Here is a 21,702-nt window from a genome sequence, read left to right on the forward strand (position 1 = left end):
CTGCTCCTGCAGATGCCACTGTCTGTGGGCAGGGAAGAAGGGACCCCCTGCCATGCAGAAAAGTCTTTAAGTCCCACATACTATAGAGATGGGGATGTTGTTGTTGGAGGATTTTTTCCTCTACTTTTATATAAATTGCACAAAATACCGTATTGGAAAATGTTTTGGTTTCACCCTAAGGATATTAAAAAACATCATCAGTAAGTACTTACTCAGTTTTACTTTAGTTACTTTTTTCCCTTCTCAACCAGTTATTCCTTCCTCTATCACCTAAAATCTCTCATTGGAAAGAAAAGGAAAAACAGCTAAAACACTCATAACAGATAAGCATAATCAAGCAAAAAATATCTATTTTAGGTACATCCAAGAATTAATGTCTTATTTTTGAGATACTCATCACCTTTCAGTAAGGAAATGTGTGTATTCTTCATAACAAATTCTCTGCAATCATTGTTGATTACTGCATTGCTCAGAGTTCTTCAGATTCTCAGATCATTTGCTTTTATAATAGTTCAGTTAAATTATATGCTGTTTTCTAAGTTCTTCTGTCTTCATACTATCTCAGTATGTACACGGCTTCTGCCATTTCTATGAAATCATCTTTCTCCTTTTACTACAGCTCACATATATTCCATTATATACACAGATCAAAATGTGATCAGCCATTTCATTATAAATGTACATCCTCTTAATGCTCAGATATTTGCCACTACAAAATGAATATATAAATATATGTATGTATACACAACACATATACATATACATTAAACACCAAGATCCTTTACATTATCTTGACATTCTTTTGGGTATTACTTGGTCACAAGATGTCTACAATTCAATAACATTTTGGCAAGACATACAAATTGCTATCCAGAATGTCAACACTAACAATACTACATTAAATTCCTCTCACATTTGTTTCTTTTTTCCAACATTACCAATATGATGGATATAAAGTAGAAATTCAGAGTTGCTATTTCTTCCTTTCTGCTGATCATTAACCATTTCTAAAATTTTAAATACCTTTAGATTGTTTGTAATTCTGACTTGAAGATCTACCTGTTTAAATCCTTTCAAATGCATCAATTGAGGAATGGCCCTTGTTTTTACAAATTTCAATCAGTTCCTTACATATCTTGGAAATGAGACTTTAACTATATGCTGTATGTATTTTTTCAGTTAAATTTATCCCTTGTTATCTTAGCTACATTAGGGTTGTTTGTGAGGAAAAGAATCTTAGTTGTTTGATGTAATCAGATATTCTATCTTGTTATCTTTGATCCTCTGTGCCTTTTGTTTGGTCATGAACTATTCTCCAGCAGATAAATATGAAAATGAATATATTCTATATTTCTCTTATTCATTTGGATATTATTTTTAATACTAAGATGAAGTATTCCACTGAAGAGTATATGGGGATATGATTTAATATGAGGGTCTTTACCATATATCTAAAAGATTGTTGTCTAATATTCACAGTAGTATTTGTCTTATTTTCCTTTATTAGTCATTGAACTCAATTGCCTCAATTTTTGGAAATTCATTTACTGACTTTGCAAAGAATTCAGGTCATTTTCACAATAGATTTTGGATACAACATGGTAGTTGGTAGAGAACTGCTACTGTGATGTAAGTGTGATGATAAAGCTGGTTGAGGGTAGAAAGAGAGTCTCCAATACAGCCCCTGAGCCCTTGAGACCAGATAGGTTTTAATATGGTCAAAGCTCTGGCCTCTGAGTCCCTGACAGTAATAGAATAAATTTTCAGAATACAACACTAAGGTAAGAGGAAAGGCTCAAAAAGTAGTAATTGCCATTCACAAAGGGAGTGTGAACTCATAATTGTGCCTGTATGAGAGGGAAAAAATTCTCCATTTAAAATTTTCAGTTTCTTTCAAGGGGTAAGAATAGGAAGAAAAATATTTCTTGTTCCTAACAATCTCCTTCCTACTGTAGGTGGCAGCCCAAACACTACTATCAGGTCTTGGCCTTGATGTTTGCTGTAGAAGAGATCAACAGGAACACCAAACTTTTACCCAATATAACCCTGGGATTCCACATCTTCAATGCCTATCACAATGATGACAGAACCTTGGAGAGTTCCCTGCGGTGGCTGTCAGGCCAGGGACCAACCATTCCAAATTACAGCTGTGAGAAGCAGAGCAAGTCTATAGTGGTCATTGGAGGAGCCACTTCTGAATTGACTGTTTCCATGGGAACCCTACTTGAGCTCTATAGGATCCCACAGGTAGTGATTTATAGCTTCAATTTAGCCTATACAGCTTAGAGAAAACAGAGAGGCTTTAATGGCTCTGCTACTTGAAAGTTAGACAACAAAAGTTTGGGGTAATACTAATGTCTAACTTACATTTCAGGTGCTTCTCAGAGAAGGAAAAGAAAACTCTTCATGTAAAGGAGAAAAAAATTCTTCACTTCATCAATTCTTGTAAGAAGCAGCAAATTGTCACCTAGAGAATTTGTGAAACAATAAAATTTAAAGCAAATACTTGTTAAAAGTTAAATATTTTCAATTCTCTGTGCACTGTTAGAGATGCAAAGAGGTCAAAAAGTCAGAAAGCACTGATTTTATACCTGTTTGAGCAAAGTCAGGTTTTATGAAGGACATGATCCCTTAGGTGGAGGACTAAATGACCAGAAGTACTTTAATAGGTAGAAATGAAGAATAACTCAATTCCAGGGAAAAGAGGATGAAGATAGTTGCTTGAGAAGGGAGGGTTTAAAAAAAACATAAAGAATGCATTAACTAAGCTCATGTTTGCTTCCTATTCAGGTCACCTATGGCCTCTTTGATCCACTCTTGAGTGACCCAGTCCAGTTTCCTTCTGTCTATCAGATGGCCTCCAGGGACACTTCTCTTCCTCTTGCCATGGTTCAATTAATGATGCATTTCAAATGGACTTGGGTGGGATTGGTTGCCTCAGATGATTCAAGAAGTGAGAATTTCCTCAGGGACCTTCAAGAAGAAATGGTCAGAAATGATGTCTGTGTCGCTTTTATACACAAGGTCTTTACTGGTTTGGCAGAAGATAAACACGATCATTCTTATTTTCTCGAAAAGCTATCTTATTCTACAGCCAGGGTGATTGTAATTTATGGCAATACAGATGCACTACTGACCCTTAGGTTTAGCGAGATTCCTCATACCCTTCTATACAGAATGTGGATCACCAGCAGTCACTGGGATATTGCCAAAAAACCAGGTTATGTCTATTTTGACAATTTCCATGGAGCTCTGATATTCTCAGAGCAGACAAACAACATTCCTGGTTTCAAACATTTTCTGAAAACCGTTAACCCTGCCAAAGACCCAGAGGATATCTTCCTTCAGAACTTCTGGAACTCAGCTTTTGGATGTACATCTGAAATTGGAGAAGGAGATGGAGCTGTCTGTTCACCAAATGCTTCCTTGGACACACTGAGATTGAGCTATTTAGACATGACTATATCTGACCAGAGTTATACTGTTTACAATGCTGTGTATGCTGTAGCCTGGGCCCTTCATGAAATGTTCTTGGTGAGATCAGAAATGGAATCCAATAGAAATGGGAACAACTCAGGTACTTATGCCTGGAAGGTAAGATCACCCATTTAGGTACTGATTTTCAAATATCTGACTGTGGGTACTGTCTCTCCAGGAAAGAGAGATGAGATGAATAATACAGATCTTCTCATCTGTCAGTGACTAACTCTATAGATTCAAAGCCTAATATGCCATTTCTGGCCATTTCAGAGTTATCATCATTCCGTTTACCTATTTTAAGATATAGGAATGAATCAAATTCAACTGGTCTCTTAGAATTTTGGGGAAGTTTTGTGGGTTGTCATTTCTGTCTATAATTCATTTCATGAATGAGGAATCTGAGATAAATAAAGATAAGTTACTTGATTAAGGTCACACTGCTAACTAATAAGTGTCTGAGGCCAAATACAAAAATATGAAAATGACTCTTCCTGACACTGGAACTCCAGACTTGGGGCTTTATACAATTTTACATCTAGCTGCCCACTAAAGGTTTTCACAGGTAGATTGGGACCAGCAACACTTCATGCTCCATTCCTCCATCAGTATAAGGAAGTCAAAGACAGGTATCTTTCCTTTCCCTAACAGCCTTAGTTACTCCAGAGCATCATGGAACAACAGATAGAGTCTTTGTTTTGAAGTCAGAAAACCTGGGTTCAAAACTTGTCTCTGAAAATTCTTTTGCCAGATATTATTGAACAATCCCTTGACTTCCATAACTTTCATTTTTAAACAAAAAAAGGTTGGATTAAAGGACTCTAAGTGCCTTTGCAAATGGAGATCTAGATCTTAACATGAGATTTTGTCTCAAAACAGATTTTTGTATAGACTTTTCAAAATAAATACTGGAGAATAGTAATTTGTTTTAGATTTGTCTTTCCTCTCCTGCACTGGCATAATGAATAAACTACCCTGTAAAGCCCTTAATAAATGCTTGTTCTATGAAAAATCCTCTTTAACTATAATCTTGGATTCCTGTTTCCCCTTCCTCTAATTCATCCTTTATAGAGTTGACATAAATAAACTGGCAATTAAAATTTTCTATTATATGACAATAAATATACTACACAATGGAGATCTGAAAACAAAAATGAATAAATTCCCTACTCTGATGAATCTAACTATAGGGATACAGATGTGAACTAACATTGAAAATATTGTTGATGTATTAAAAATTGACTCTTGTGAACAATATGCTCAGGTACCAAAATAAATGATTGATTACTTAAGCCTTGTAAGAAAGTCTAATTCATCTAACTCTGAGCTTATCCTATGCTGGCCACTCCCTAAGTCTCCCAAAATGTAATTGGACCTATGAGTGGGGCTCTGAGTCCTAAATGATCTCAGTCTACACCTCTTTGATCTTGTGGTTGTTTACTGAGCCAATGTTAAATTCTCTGCCATGTCACATGCTCATCAACTACCTCCCATCACCCATTCCTTGATTCTCCAATAAAATATAGTTCTCTCTCTTTCGAGTCAAAGGAGCATGCACACTGGAGTTCATATTGTTATATTCTTTTTCTCTGATTCTTTCTTCCTTTATTGTGTTCCCTCTAAGTTAAAATCCCTCCAATCAATTTCTCTCAATGTCCAGCTTCCCTTCTCAGATATTCATCCTTAAATATATTAATTTGTGGGTGCTTGACAGCAACACTAAAAATGGAGAGGACAACATAAATATATATCTGTATGTATATATATATATGTGTGTGTGTGTGTGCATACATACACCCACATGGACATACATGTATATATTTATATACTCATTTATATTATTGAAAAAGTATATATTATGTATATATTCAAAAGAAGTATACAGAATATAAATATAGAGAATATATTTTCTATATATGCAAAATACATGTAAATAACATAAAATCAAATACAAATAATCAAAGGAATTATGGAATGAAGACAAACAATGATCTTCCTAAAGATCATCTAACCATGCCAACCTCCTGATCCAATATATTATACTTTTACTCAAGAACCATCAATGGCTCCACAAAGCCTTTAAAAAAAATTGAAATGCTAAATTAAAATTGAAAGTTCTTTCTACTTTTAGCTTCCCGAGCTGATTTCACATTATGCTTCTTTGAAAAATCCTTTAAAACAGCACACACACACACACTATTATATATATATATATATATATATACACACACACATATATGTGTGTATATATATATACATATATATATAGTTAAATAGATAGGTGACATCTTAGCTTTATTTTTCTATATGTATTTTTTGACTATTTAGTCAATTTAGAACATTATTCCCTGGTTGCAAGAATCATATCCTATCCCTCCCTTCCCTACCCCACACTTCATGTAGCCCATGTACAATTCCACTGGGTATCACATCTGTCCTTGATCAGAACTCATTTCCATGTTGTTGATTTTTGCACTAGGATGTTCATTTAGAGTCTACATCCCCAATCATATCCCCCTCGGCCCATGTAGTCAAGCAATTGTTTTTCTTCGGTGTTTCTGCTCCCACAGTTTTTTCTCTAAATGTGGAGTAAGTACATTACTTTCTATTGCTGTCATATTAGCCAATCTGTTAGGTGTGAGGTGGTACCTCAGAGTTATTTTGATTTGCCTCTCTATGATTATAAGAGATTTAGAACACTTTTTCATGTGCTTATTAACACTTTTAATTTTTTTTAACTGAAAATTACCTAGTCATGTCCCTTGCCCATTTTTCAGTTGGAGAATGGCTTGAATTTTTGTACAATTGATTTAGCTTTTTATAAATGTGAGTAATTAGACTTTTTTCATGGATTTTTGTTAAGAAGATTGTTTCCCAATTTGTTACTCCCCTTCTAATTTTGGTTACATCGGTTTTGTTTGTATAAAAACTTTTTAATTTGATATAATCAAAATAATTTATTTTACATTTTGTGATTTTTTTCTAATTCTTGCTTGGTTTTAAAATCTTTCTTTTCCCAAAGATCTGATATGAATACAATTCTGTGTTCACCTAATTTACTTATAATTTCTATCTTTATGTTCAAGTAATTCACCCATTCTGAGTTTATCTTGGTATATGATTTGAGATGTTGATCTAGACCTAATCTCTCCCATACTGTCTTCCAATTTTCCCAGCAGTTTTTATCAAAGAGTGGATTTTTGTCCCCAAACTTGGGATCTTTGGGATTGTCATAGACTGTCTTGCTGAGGTCATTTGCCCCAAGTGTATTTCACTGATCCTCCTTTCTGTCTCTTAGCCAGTGCCATAATGTTCTGATGACCACGGGTTTATAATATAATTTAACATCTGGTCCTGCTAGGCCACCTTCCTTTGCATTTTTCCTGTTATTTCCCTGTATATCACTGATCTTTTGTTCTATCAAATAAACTTTGTTATCATTTTTTCTAATTCAGTAAAAAAGGTTTTTTGGTAGTTCAATGGACATGGCACTAAATAAGTTAATAGGTTTGGGGAGAATGATCATATTTATTATGTTAGCTCATCCTACCCCTGAGAAGTTAATGTTTTTCCAATTGTTTAGATCTAGTTTTAATTGTGTGGAAAGTATTTTGTAGTTGTGTTCATATAGTTCCTGTGTTTGTCTCAGCAGATAGATTCCTACATATTTTATATTGTCTAGAGAGATTTTAAATGGAATTTCTCTTTCTAGTTCTTGATGCTGAGATATGTTGGAGATATATAGAAATGCTGATGACTTATGAGTGTTTATATTATATCCTGAAACTTTGATAAAGTTGTTGATTTTTCCACTAGCTTTTTAGTTGATTCTCTAGGATTCTTTAAGTAGACCATCATATCATCTGCAAAGAGTGATAGCTTGGTCTCTTCATTGCCAATTTTAATACTTTCAATTTCTTTCTCATCTCTAATTGCTACTGCTTGTGTTTCTAGTACAATGTCAAGTAATAGAGATGATAATGGGCATCCTTGTTTCAATCCTGATCTTATTGTGAAGGCTTCTAGTTTATCCCCATTGCAGATGACATTGGCTGATGGTTGTAGATAAATACTGTTTATTATTATTAGGAAAGATCCTTCTATTCCTATACATTCTAGGATTTTCAATAGGAATGAGTATAGTATTTTGTCAAAGGCTTTTTCTGAATCTATGGAGATATAATATGATTTTGTTGTTTTGCTTGTTGATATGGCCAATTATGTGGATTTTTCCCCTAATATTGAACCATCCTTGCATTCCTGGTATAAATCCTACCTGATCATAATCAATAACCCCTGAGATCATTTGCTGGAGTCTTTTGGCTAGTATCCTATTTAAGACTTGTGCATCTATGTTCATTAAGGAGACTGGTCTATAGTTTTCTTTCTCTGTTTTTGACCTGCAGGCCTTTAGAATCAGTAGGATATCTGTGTCGTAAAAGGAGTTTGGTAGAACTCCCTCTTTGCTTATTATGTCAAATAGTTTGTATAGTATTGGGATTAACTGTTCTCTGAACGTTTGATAGAATTCACTTGTGAATCCATCAGGCCCTGGGGATTTTTTTCTTATGGAGTTTTTAAATGTCTGTTTCAAATTATTTTTCTGATATGGGATTATTTAAGAATTCTATTTCTTCTTCTGTTAATCTAGGCAATTTATAGTTTAGTAAATATCCATCCATATCACCAAAATCATCTTATTTGTTGCCAAATAATTGGGCAAAATAGTTTTTAATTATTGCCTTAATTTCCTCTTCATTGGAGGTGAGGTCTCCCTTTTCATCTATGATACTGTTAATTTGGTTTTCTTCTTTCCTTTTTTTATTAGATTGACCAATACTTTGTTTATTTTGTTTGTTTTTTCAAAATACCAGCTTCTAGTCTTATTTATTAGTTCAATAGTTCTTTCACTTTCAATTTTCTTAATTTATCCCTTAATTTTTAGGAGCTTTAATTTAGTTTTCATCTGGGGATTTTTGATTTGTGCATTTTCAAGTTTTATTATTTGCATGTCCAATTCATTGACCTCTGCCCTCCCTAATTTGTTAATATGTGAACTCAAAGATATAAATTTCCCCCTGAGTACTGGTTTGGCTGCATCTGGTAGATTATTAACAGATGTCTAATCATTGTCATTTTCTTAAGTAAAATTATTATTTTTTTTCTATAATTTGTTCTCTAGATGATTTAGTAAAATCATATTATTTAATTTCCAATTAATTTTTATTTGTTTCTCCATGTCCCCTTACTGATTATTATTTTTATTGCATATAATATGTAAAGGTTGCATTTATTATTTCTGCTTTGCCACATTTTTACCATGTTTTTATGCCCTAGTACATGGTCAGTCTTTGTGAATGTACCATTTACTGTTGACAAGGTTTATTCCTTTTTGTCCCTCTTTATTTTTCTCCATATATATATTAACTCTGATTTTCTAAGGTTTCATTCAAATCACTTATCTCTTATTTATTTTTTTATTTGATTCATCTAAATTTGATAGTGGTAAGTTCAGGTCTCCCACCTATATATTTTTACTGTCTATTTTCTCCTTGTGAAGATTGGATTTAGCTATCTCTGAATTGTAACAATGAAGATACTTAGCTCTTTCTTTATTATGAAGATAAAATTGTAAGCTACAATTTAATTTTAGATTTTAACTACAAAAAGGTGTTGAGTAACTATAAAGGGTGAATTAACCACAAAATGGTGTTAAGTAACTACAAAAGGTGAACTTACCAAAAGAGGTGTTAAGCAACCCACAAATATATAATCTAACCAGAGAAGATGAGAACTAAAGAGTGGGAAGTCCTGGAAAAAAATCTTACCACAGAAGGTGAGAACTAAACAATGGGCAGCCCTGGAGAAAAGTGTCTGCTGTGATTGGTAGACGTGAAATATAAGGAGTGTAAAAGAGAGGATCTGCAGGGCAAGACAAGCATGCAACACAATGCAAAAGGACATCTGTCAATCAAAAAAAGGGGCATTCCATTTGGAATGTTCCTGGAAAATGACAGTTGGAAGCTAACCCCACAGCTGAGGAACTTCTCTGTTGGCTTTTGAGAGAAGAGGTAAAAGAAGTTTTGTGTGGCTGAGGGTGGTGGCTATACCTGAAGAGCTAATTGTGTCTCTGGATTGGAATTAATAAAACTGATATTATCTGGCTGTTTGGAAAAGAAGAGAGAAGATAAAGCTTATAAAATTGATAAGAAAAATACTTGACCTCCAAACTCTCTGACTGTCCCTGTGTCACAGTTGGGACTGAACTAACATTTTCTTATTACCGTCCTAACTTCTTTTATAGATTATGGATAACCCCATCCCTCTTACCTCATCCTCCATCCTGTCCTATCTTCCCCAATGAACCTACTACCTTGAGGAAGTGTCTTTTATAAACCTCAACTTGAGTTACATAGAAAGGTGGCTGACTAACAGGGGGGAGAGGAAGGGAGGGCAGAGGGAGCAGGTGAAAAAACAGGTGGCATTTCAGGGAGGAGGAGAGGCAATGTCTTGAACAATTAGCTATTAAGTATTGATCTATAGGAAATCCCAGTGTCTATCTTTAGTAGTGACCCATAGCACCAGATTATCTATTTATTACAGGGGGTGACATAAGAGTAAAAGATCTTTTAAAAGAAGACCAAAAGGCAGAATGAGATAATTCAGATTCAGACATTTGGATTCAAACATTTGGACAGTTGGATTCAGACATTCGGATATTTGGATAGACTTGGAGATATTTGATTGAGAACTCTGACTCTGAGTTGGACTAGAGAAACAGAAGAAACCAGAGCTCAATCTCTCTGTCTCTCTGTCTCTCTCTGTCTCTCTCTGTCTCTCTCTTCCTCTCTCTCTCTCATTCTCTCTCTCTCTCTCTCTCTCTCTCTCTCTCTCTCTCTTTCATTCTCTCTCTCTCTCACAAACACACACACACATTCCTTAAATATTTCCCTTTATTGTACATAAACTACCATAAATTTCATTTACTATAGTAATTCATTTTGGGATTTAAAAATTAAATCCCTGGCAACCACCTAATTAATATATTCAGAGTCCAATCACAAGTAATTTTAACATCCTTCAACTCCACTAGTTTCTCCATTAGAAATCTGGATGCTATACCATTTGGTGCATACATGTTGATTACTAATATTTCCTCATTATCTATACTGTCATTTATCAGGATTTAGTTACCTTCCCTATCCTTTTTAATCGGATCTATTTTTACTCAGGTTTTGTCAGATATTATGATTGCAACTCCTGCCTGCTTTCTATCAGGTGAGGCCCAATAGGTTTTGCTCGAACCTTTAATTCTAACCTTGAATGTCTAGCAGCCTCAAGTGTGTTTCTTGCAGACAACATATGATAGGATTTTTATTTCTAATCCACTCTATTTGTTTTTGTTTTATGGATGAGTTCATCCGATTCACATTCAAAGTTATGGTTGCCACTTGTGTATTCCCCAGCATTTTGATATCCTCTCCTAGTTCTGTCTATTCTTTTTAAATATCCTTTTAAACCAGTGGATTGCTTTAATTCCCACCCTTAATAAACTTTCCTTTCTTCCTCTCCCTTTTTGTTCCCTTATTATTTTTTCAGTGTCTCTTAAATTCCCTCCCCCATCTCTTTCCCTTCTTTTTGTACTCCCTGCCCCTACCCCCTTTAGTTTGCCCTTCTTACTTTCCCTGTAGGGTAAGATAGAATCCCAATGGATCTAGATGCTCTTCCCACTCAGAACTGATTTCACTAAGACAAAAGTTTAAATATTATCTATTAGCACTCTCTTCCTCTCCTTCTTATGAGTATTCTTCCCTTCCCCATCCCATGTGTATCTTTGTGTGATAAAGATTATCCTATTTATTTTATTTCATCAAGTATCTCTTGGTGACATCTTTGATTCCCCCATCCCCTTTTCTTTTTTTTGTATATCATCTTATAGCACCTATTACAGCAATCTCTTCCTGTGAATGATTCCTCTAATTACCATAATAGTGAATATAATTTTTGAGAATTACTAATAACATTTTCTCCATATACTGAAATTAATAACAATCTCATTGAAGCCTGTAAAGAAGAAAGTTTAAATTTAAAAAAAAAACATTCTTCCCACTTTTCCCTCTCTTTCTTATTTAATTCTTCATGTTTCTCTTGATATTTGTGTTTGGATATCAAATGTTCCACTTTGTTCTGCTCTTTTCTTTACAAATACTTGGAAATCTTCTATTTTGTTGAATGCCCATACTTTCCTCTGGAAATATGTAGTCAGTTTTTGATGGATAGGTGATCCTTGGCTGAAGACCCAATTCTCTTGCCTTTATGAATATCACATTCCAAGCTTTGCGGTCCCTGATTGTGGAAACTGCCAGGCCTTGTATGATCCTGACTGGTGCTCCTTGATATCTAAATTGTCTCTTTTGGGCTACTTGTAAACTTTTCTCCTTAGCTTGGAAGCCCTTGAATTTCACAATTACATTCATGGCAGTTGTCATTTGAGGATTTAGTGTAGAGCAAGGGTTCTCAACCTTTCTAATGCTGTGACCCCGCAATACAGTTCCTCATGTTGCAGTGACCCCAAACCAAAAAATTATTTTGGTGGCTACTTCAAAATTGTAATTTTGCTACAGTTATAATTTGGAATGTAAATACCTGATATGCATTATGTATTCTCATTGCTAGAAATTGAGAGGTTGAGAACCACTAGTGTAGAGGGTGTTCTATGAACACTTTCAATGTCTATTTTGCCCCCTTGTTCAAGAACATCAGGGCAGTTTTCTTGGATAATTTCTTATAGTATGATGTCAAGATTTCTGTTTATTTCTGGCTTTTCAGGTAGACAAATGATTCTCAAATTGTCTCATCATGCTCTGTTTTCCTGATCTGTCATCTTGTCAGTGAGATATTTAATGTTGTCTTCTATTTTGTCAGTCTTTTAACTTTACTTTATTAAGTCTTGCTGTCTTGAAAGATTTTCATTGGCTTCCAATTGCCTCATTCTCGTCTTTAAGAATTGGTTTTCCCTTTCAGTTTAGTCTTTCCTGCTTTTCATGGCTTCCAGCTGTTTTTCCAATTGGGGGTTCGTGTACTTTAAACTGTTATTCTCCTTTTGAACTATTTCCCACTTTTCTTGCCAGAAATCTTTCATCCTTTTGATAAGCTCTGATTTAAATTCTTCACGAGCTTGTGGGCAATTTCCATTTTTTAAAGGTTTTGGTGCATTTATTTGTATTTCCTTTTCTTATTCCTTTGTAGCTTGTTTTTTTTTCCTCTGTAAAAATTATCCAGGGTCAATTCCTTCTTCTTGTTTTTGTTGGCATTGGGAAGTTGTTATTCCTGTGCACTGTTGTCATTATTGTCATAGTTTTTCTTTCCCTTTCCAGTTAGAAATCTGAGTATAAAAGACAGGCTCTCTGGGTATGGAGATATGGAGCAAGGTTTTTGCCAGAGACCAGCTCAAGAATCTCCGTAGCTTCCACTGTTTGCTACCCCCTCTCTGTGCTATCACCCAGCTGTCACCCACAGTCTATGCTCCTCAGCCTGCTGGGGACTCATGTCTAGCTGCTCCCAGAGATATGTCCTTGGTTGTCTCAGTCACCTGCCAAGGACACAGAGGTAATCCTCACTCACTCCAGAGGTACCCCTCGCTCACTCACTGATTCTAGCTCATACTGGCTCTGACTCTGGTTCCATAGGTTGGGGTTGGGGAGGGTGGATCACCTCGCATTTTGGTGGAAGCTTTTTCACCCCCTTATGGTGTGGATATGCCCAAATCCCATGTACCATCAATGCTGCATTCTACTTAAGAGTCCCTTCATTCATATAAATTTGGGGGATGGGGGGTTTGGCTTTTGGAGGAAGCCTGTATTGGTAGATGGAGAGGAGAGGAAGAGTCCTGGGTATAGACTGCAACCATGATTACCAGGAAGTTTCTATACTATATATTTTAACACATTATATGTTGTATCAAAAATAGCCTACTGGAGACTAAATGATCATGCTAAAGCAAATATTAATAATATGGAAGTAAGTCTTGATCAATGATACATGAAAAACCCAGTTGAATTGCTCATTAGCTATGGGAGGAGAGGAAGGGAAGAATGTAAATTATGTAACCATGGAAAATAGTAAAAATTAATCAATTAAATTTTAAAAAGAAGAACAAATAAACTACTCTCTGTTCTCTGAATTTAAGATTGCATCTCCCAATTCTATGCCTTTGCATAGGCCCTTACATTAAACCCTAGATGTACTTCTACTTCATAGCTGCTCCCTAGAATGTCTAGCTCCTTGAAAGGCTCAGCTTATATTCTTGATACTTGCAAATTCTTTCTTCATTTCCTAGTCAAATAAGATATTATATATAAAAAGAACAAAGCTGCTACACTTAAGATGATATATAAATGTTTCTTCCTTCTGACTCTATTTGATAATTTGATAATATTTTCTTCCTTCTAGAATTATATGGTATTGTAATAATTAAAATGGGTTTGATGTATATAAGAATTTAAAAATTGTTGTGTAGCTATTTATTTATTTATTTGTTTATATTTTTATATGATTATATAAATGTTAGTAGCTTCAGTAGCTTTATTAAAGCAAGGTAGAGATAGTAAAGGGGGATATGTCAAAAAGAGGTAGAAAATATTGGCTGGCTAAACTCCCTACATATGGATCCACGTGTCTCAGCAAAGAGAGCATGCCAATAAAGACACATGAAAAGCAGAAAGGCCAGGGTCTCTGGCCAGAAGCTGGTCACCAAAGCCAAATTCCTCAAACCACCAAAGCACAGGTCCTCCAGCACAGAAGAAGTCCAACACAGAAACACCTGCAGAGCAGAATCCTTCTTTAAGCAAGAGCCACAAACACAGTGGAATCAATCAGAATGCCCTGGGCTGAAACTTATAATCAGTTTCCTACATGTGACTTCCCCTCTCTGGTTTCTACTTCCTTTCACTTTCTGCTGCTCTATCACATCTCAGGATCCATTCAGAGTTTCTTACTTTAGCTGACACTGCCCAGAGGACAGTGCCTGTGGGATCCACCTACCATCCTCTGAGGGTGTAAACTTTTGTGAAAAGGATCCTCCAGTTCCTGACTGATTAAGTTCAAAGAGTGGAGCATTCCAAGTGCTTGATTCATTGAGTTAAGATAAAAAAATTTCCCTTTCACAGTATTTTGTTTTCCTTTTTAATGTGGTTGCCTCCAGTAGAATGTAAATTCTTTTAGTGCAGATGCTTTTGATTTTCCTTTAATATTCCAAGGACCCAATCTATTGCCTTTTAAATAGTGGGTAAAGAATAAATGGTTATGAATGCTTGTTAGACTGCACTGGAAGGAGACTCACAAACCACAGGAGGACACTCTGCAGCACTTCCAATATTATGACCCAACACTGTAAGCTCTCTTTCCATACCTCCTTTCCCAGCTTTACTCTCATTCAACTGCGAGGACCCTTCTGGCTTTTTCTCTCTTTTCAAATATTTCTACCAAGTCCTTGTGATTTGGACCAACCGTCTAATCTAGTGAGGCCTTTTTAAATCCTGCTTCTGTTATCCAATTTATTAGGAATCCATCAGTTTTATGACAATTGAAATGTCTAAGGATGGACTAATTCAACTTTTATCAAATTATTTGATGAAAAAATATTAGATAGCCTAGAGTCTAACAACCATCCCTGAGAGACTCACCTGTAGAACTTTTCATGTTCTTTATTTTTAGCTCCACTCCTTCCTGAAGAAAATCCAGTTTAACAACAGTGCTGGGAACCATGTGGTCTTAGCTGAGAAGAACTCTGTGGCAAACTATGATATTCTCAACTATGTGACCTTTGGAAATGACACTGAGGTTCTGGTCAAAGTGGGAGAGTTTATTTCTGAGGCTCCACTTGGTCAAGACTTCATTATCCAGCAGAAGGCAATAGTGTGGCCCAGAACATGGGGAGAGGTGAAGAATGATTGAAGTGTTTGTTTAATGAAAGTTATAACCCAAAGCCCATTACACACCAGAATAGCCACTAGCATTTTTCACAACTGGTTCAAATGGCACAAAAATTCCCTTCAGAAGGCAGCTTGAAAATTAAGTTTTTCTACCAAATTCAGCTGAGATGATGATGAGACAAGAGTACCAAGATAAATTCTCTTGAGTTGGAGAGACTGAGAGACAGTGAGATTATACTATTGCATAGCTGTGGAAGGGGGAAGCAAGAGAATCTCCCTTGTCCATAGCAGTCACTGAAAAAGGAAGTAGGAGCATTCGGAAACTTCTTATTAGAGTTAATGATTCTTGATCAATGCCTTCTATATCCAGCAAAGTTTCTCTGGTATGAAAGTGCTCTAAGTGGTATCAGGCCTCTAAATATTTAGGATTCCTGGAAGAGAACCCTGTGTTATCCATATTCTAGTTCTAGCTCCCATTAATGGGAATAACATTTCCCTTTTTATGTTGATCCATTTCCCACACTTAGAAATATAACAGCTACCTTTGCTATCTAAATCTCTAACTTCCACAGGCCACTAAAAGATGAACTACAGAGTCATCAATTCAAAAGGTGACAGATCTAGAATTGATAAGATCAGGGAGAAGGCTAAAATCCCTGCTTAAGTCAGTACAAAGTACTCAGTCACTTGGAAGTTTTATGTGGTTGAAACAAAATTATTCAGAGAATAGAAGTTTGTCTAAAAGGGTATGATCTGTAGGGGAGAGTGAGGTACTAATTATTTTTATAAAATGACAAAATCCCTTAATCATTCATCCATTCAACTATGTATTCATTCCAAAACTATTTCTTAAGGATATTATTTGAGTTGAATCATGGGTTACAAAGATAATACAAGAATCTTCCATGTGTGGTTTCTTCCTCTTTGGCTTTAGAGATTGCATTTTAGACAAAATCACAATTGCTCTGAGATCCTGGCTAGAAGAAAAAATCACATTTTAAGCTTAGGTTTAGGTCCCCATCATACCTGACTTTCTTTTGCCTGCCTTGCTTATTCATGATCAAGGCTTAGTTCATGTTCTGAGTAATATTTGATTCACCAAATAGCACATGAAATTCTAAATTTTGGAAATACAAAGGCAAGGGAAGGTGCATGAAAAAGCTGACCTTTTCTTGAGACTGCCTTGTATCTAGGACATCTGCTGCAAAATGTGTGGAGATCTGGTGATTCCTATTGATTCTCTCTTCTCTTCCACATTGACTCAGGTCTAACTTTAGTCCTCAGTGATATAATGGGAAGAACATGTTTACGTTAAACATTTCACTTCCTGACAATTAGAATCTTTGGTTCTAAAAATTCCTCCTTTTCTTCAAATGATGGGTTCTTAACTGATTCAAATAAGTTCATAAGCCCTATTCATATTTGATTCTGATTAAATGAATTGAACACTGTTGCTACTTCATAAATGTGATCACTTTTAAGTAGAAGTAAAAGAAAATAAGTGCTACCCTAACAGTACACACTCACACAAACACATACACATACACACACATGCACAGTGTGACACATACCCACAGTGAGAGAGAGAGAGAGAGAGAGAGAGAGAGAGAGAGAGAGAGAGAGAGAGAGAGAGAGAGAGAGAGAGAGAAAGAGGGAGAAAGAGAGATATGGAAGAAAGGATCAATAGACATAGACACAGAGAGACAGACAGAGAGAAAGATTTACTATGTCTCATACTAAGAGACTAGAGTCTCAAACCTCAAATAGTTCTTTCTGGGGGCAGAATCTACAGTATTCTTTTTCAATACATTCCCAATACTTTGCATGACAATTAGGTAGTTCAACAGGTAGAGTGACAGCCAAGGGACCAGGAAGATCTGATTTTAAATCTTTCTTCTGACATTAAATGTATAACCCCTGACACACCACTTTACCATTTCCCTTTAGTTTCCTCACTTACAGAATGAGAAAGAGAAGGAAATTGAAAAGCACTCTATTGTGTTGCCAAGTAAAGTACAAATATGGTCACAAAGAGTCAGACACAGCAGAAATGACTGAACGGAAATATTTGTACTAAAAAAAAAACTTAGAAAAAGCTTCTATTTGATAAAAAATTCTAGTCACTAACATTATTCCCTCTCCAAAACCTTTCATATCCAATATAGTAGAGGGTGAGCAACGGGATAGACTCCACACCCCAATTCATATCCTAAAAGCTTTTCTGTTCGATAAGAGTAAAAAAAAAAATAGAGCTACTTTGGTCTGCAGAGACTTTCATTTTTTTCCCAAGGTAACTGATACAAGCTTTTGCAGATAGGAATGTCATATCCTTGAAAAAATAGCATTGGTAGCCTTTGCTGAATAAGCAGATTGTGTGCTTGTAGCTAACAACAAACTAAAATTAGATAACAAAGCACATTAAGACATGCATATGCTGACTCCAAACAACATCAGTATGACTTGGATGCTTTCCTGTAGCCTCTTCCCTCCAGATGCATCGATGTCTGTAGCCCAGGATTCCACATAAAAGCCCAGGAGGGAAAGCCTGTCTGCTGTTTTGACTGTGCACCCTGCCCACAGGGGCAGATTTCCAACCAGACAGGTAAGTCTATGGACTCATAGCAAACAAATATCCAGAGAAACAAAATAAAGCTGGATGACACTCGGGTCATATTCTAATAAAGGAAAAACTCAATTGCTATGGAACATGAAATGAAAGGAAATCCAGGAGCAAGCTAAGAAAGATCAAGCAGATTAGAGTCAAGAGGGATCAAAATTAGTGAGAGTTGGTGTATTGGAAGTCCACCAGATTAGAAATTTCTGACCCAGTTTTTGTGTGGCTCAATTACTCAGGGATTAACTTCTAGAAATGTCTATTGACACTGATCATTACACCACATCGCCATTATATTACATAGAGCTTTAGAATTTTCAGATGCTCTTTTCTCACAAGACCCCAAAGACAAAATGTTACTCTCTTTGTCGTAGTTGTATTGAAGAGAAAGAAAAAGTGACCAACTGTAGTAACACAGTTATTAAGAAGAGTTAAGAATCAAACCCAGGACACTGCACAGAATTCCATCACATTTTTAAATTCATCTCAACTATTTTTCCTAAATGCTTCCATGTATGCTGCCCAATGCATGCCAAGAAGGCAACTATCCTTCCGCATAACTCAGAAAATTCCCTGGCTTTCTGCTGCTCCATAACCTTATTCAGTTCCAGATTTCTCCTTATTTGCCAGGAGGCTTGGATCTCTGAGAAGAAACCAAAGTACTTTGAAGAGTACATTAAGCTTTCAAATCTGAGTAAACAGTCAGATATTTAGAAAATCAATGCCAACATGAAGAACATGGGAATTAATATAGACTATGCAAATAATATCACCTAGAGCGATGTCTCAAGAAAAAAAATCTTCTAAAGGAATCTTTCAATAGTCTTAGGAATGGAAAGTGTTTGGGAGGATGCCCTCTCTTCAGCAGTAAATCAATGGAATTGTTAGCTTTCAAAGGGGTGTCTCCTGATCATGGCTGGAAGATACACAAGACATTGTTTTTATAACCTGAAATGATGGAAACTGAGCAGTGACCTGACCATATACCCTTTCCATTGGGGGAAGGATTACTTGGTTCTTGTAAATGAGTGGGCTGGACAAGGATTAAATCTGAAAAGTGGTAGGACCCCTGCTTTCATGAGATCCCCAGTATGTAATACTGTAAGGGGGAAAAGGAAAAGGTATGAACTAAATTTAAGAGTGGAGTCCCCAAGAATTATCAGTCAATTCCAAATGACTTTTATGGTAGTTTATTTACAAAAGTAGAAAGAATGTAAGAAAAAAAATCAGAGAGAGCAGATACTGACTTGGCCTGGTCTGAACCAGACAGGGCTTAAAGGGACAGAGTGAAGGGGCCCCAGAGGAAAATTAAATAAGGGTTTTAGCCATGAGATCTCCTCTAAGACAGGATGTCTCCAGAACTAACCAGGGAAAGGAGTCAGCCTTTTTCACTCATCCAAGTGGTAGTCCTAATAGAAAATAGAAAGCAGTCCTCAGTCACAGCCTCTCCAGGGTCCTTCAAGTCAACTTCAAGGTAAAAGAACTTCTCACAAGAAATACTTGCCACTTGTAAAGATCATTTTTTCTCATCATTTCCTGTGTCTCCTTCCATTTTTACATGGGTCAATTACAGTTAAAGCTTTGTTAAGGACTGTCCAGTACCAGGCAGTCAATTCTTATTCATTAATTACTATGGCACACATGGATCACAGTCCTCCCCATACTTAAGGTGTGTGTACAATTCTGGTGATTAAATATAAAAATAGGAAGGGAAGAGTTAATCCCATCTTCACAATACCCAAGTGGTCATCCACATTCTGCTTAAAGATCTATAAGAAGAGTATAGCCATTACTCTCAATACAGTTCCCTAAATTTTTAGACCACTCTCATTATAAAGATTTTCTTCATATAAAATCTAAATTTCTCTGTTCTCCATTTCTGGACTGCATCTTGTTTTGCCCTCTAGCAAAGTCTTCTATATGGCCCTCTCCCATCAAATGGAGCAAATATAGTCACTCCTCTAATATAAGCCCCTTGAATACAAAGTATAACCTATCCTTCCTTCTAAATATTTTTCCCCACCATAAACATGTATAGTACCATCCTTCAATATTTTTAAAACACTCAGAGTTGAGATCCAAGGGAAGAATTTAAGAGTCATTCTGGTGAAACCCAAAAGGCATCTTGTAAACAGCTAATGGCATATAGATACATCATCATAGATGCACTCACCATCAACAGGAAAGACAAAGGAATCAAAATCTTTAAAAACTATACGGACTGAATCTTCACATAGAGTTCCAGAAGAACTACAGAAAGACTAACTTATTATATACAATTGAAACATTTTCCTGTGGGAAAAATGTATAAAGAATAGTTAGATACAGGATGAGGAGAGCCTCCTAAAGGATACATTGTCAACATCCATTAAATCATTTCAACAACAAACTGGATTTATTTACTTTCAGACATATTTCTATAACATTTTATTAGATAGGTGGTATATAACACTTTTAAGAGGGTTGCAAAACATTTTATATTTGTTAATTCATTTAATCCTCATAACAACTGCATTAGGAAAATGCCATTATTATCCCCATTTTATAAGGGATGAGATTCAGAAGAAAGAAGTTAAATTGGAGAAATTTATAGTATTATATTATCAATTTGGGTCCTACTAATAGGTGAAATTAGCAAACCTGCCATTCTAAGACCTTATTGTTCTCTTCAGACAGAGATCAATGCATGAAGTGCCCTGAGGACCAATATCCCAATAGGGAGAGGATTCACTGCCTCCCAAAAAGGGTGACTTTCCTGGCCTATGAAGAAAACTTGGGCATGGCCTTGGCCTCCATAGCTGCTTCCTTCTCTCTTCTCACAGCTCTGGTTCTCTGGGTCTTTGTGAAGCACAAGGATACCCCCATAGTCAAAGCAAACAATCGGGATCTCAGCTACATTCTCCTCCTCTCCCTTTCCTTATGCTTCCTTTGTTCCCTGTTCTTCATTGGCCGCCCCACTGCAATAAATTGCCTCCTCAGACAAACAACATTTGGAGTCATGTTCACAGTGGCCGTCTCCTCTATTCTGGCCAAAACCATCACTGTGGTTCTGGCCTTCAGAGCCACAAGACCAGGCAGCAGGAGCAGGAGATGGGTGGGCTCCAGAGGGCCTATTTCTCTTGTTGTCTTCTGTACCTTCATTCAAGTCATGCTCTGTGCAATCTGGCTCCTGCTCTCTCCCCCATTCCCTGATGCAGACACACACTCTGACCCTGAGCACATCATCCTTGAGTGCAATGAGGGCTCTCTCATTGCCTTCTACTCTGTCCTGGGCTACATAGCACTCTTGGCCCTGGGGAGCTTCACTGTGGCTTTTCTAGCCAGAAATCTCCCTGATACCTTCAATGAAGCCAGGTTCATCACCTTCAGCATGCTTGTGTTCTGCAGTGTCTGGATTTCCTTCCTGCCCACATACCAGAGCACCAAGGGGAAGATGATGGTGGCTGTGGAGGTCTTCTCCATCTTGAGTTCCAGTGCTGGCTTACTAGGCTGCATTTTCATCCCCAAGTGCTATGTAATCCTTCTACAGCCACAGAAGAACACCAAGAAATTTTTGAAGAATAATCCAAATGCCTGAGACAAGAAGCATTCAGAATATTTCTATATTACGCCCATTAATAACAAGATGTTTTAAAAAAACTAATTAGTCTTGCTTGAAAATGTCTCAATTTTTCCCCA

General features: G+C 36.3%; 1 protein-coding gene and 1 pseudogene across 1 annotated transcript in view; one reads left to right on the forward strand and one right to left on the reverse strand.

Annotated features, from left to right (window-relative positions):
- The window catches only part of LOC130454040 (death-associated protein 1-like), a 65,252-nt gene that overhangs the window by 29,743 nt on the left and 13,807 nt on the right, over positions 1–21,702 (reverse strand). The window lies entirely within an intron of this gene.
- VN2R605P (vomeronasal 2 receptor 605 pseudogene) lies at positions 1,966–21,586 on the forward strand (annotated as a pseudogene).

The sequence above is a fragment of the Monodelphis domestica genome, chromosome 4 (assembly GCF_027887165.1).
Source record: "Monodelphis domestica isolate mMonDom1 chromosome 4, mMonDom1.pri, whole genome shotgun sequence".
NCBI lineage: Eukaryota > Metazoa > Chordata > Mammalia > Didelphimorphia > Didelphidae > Monodelphis > Monodelphis domestica.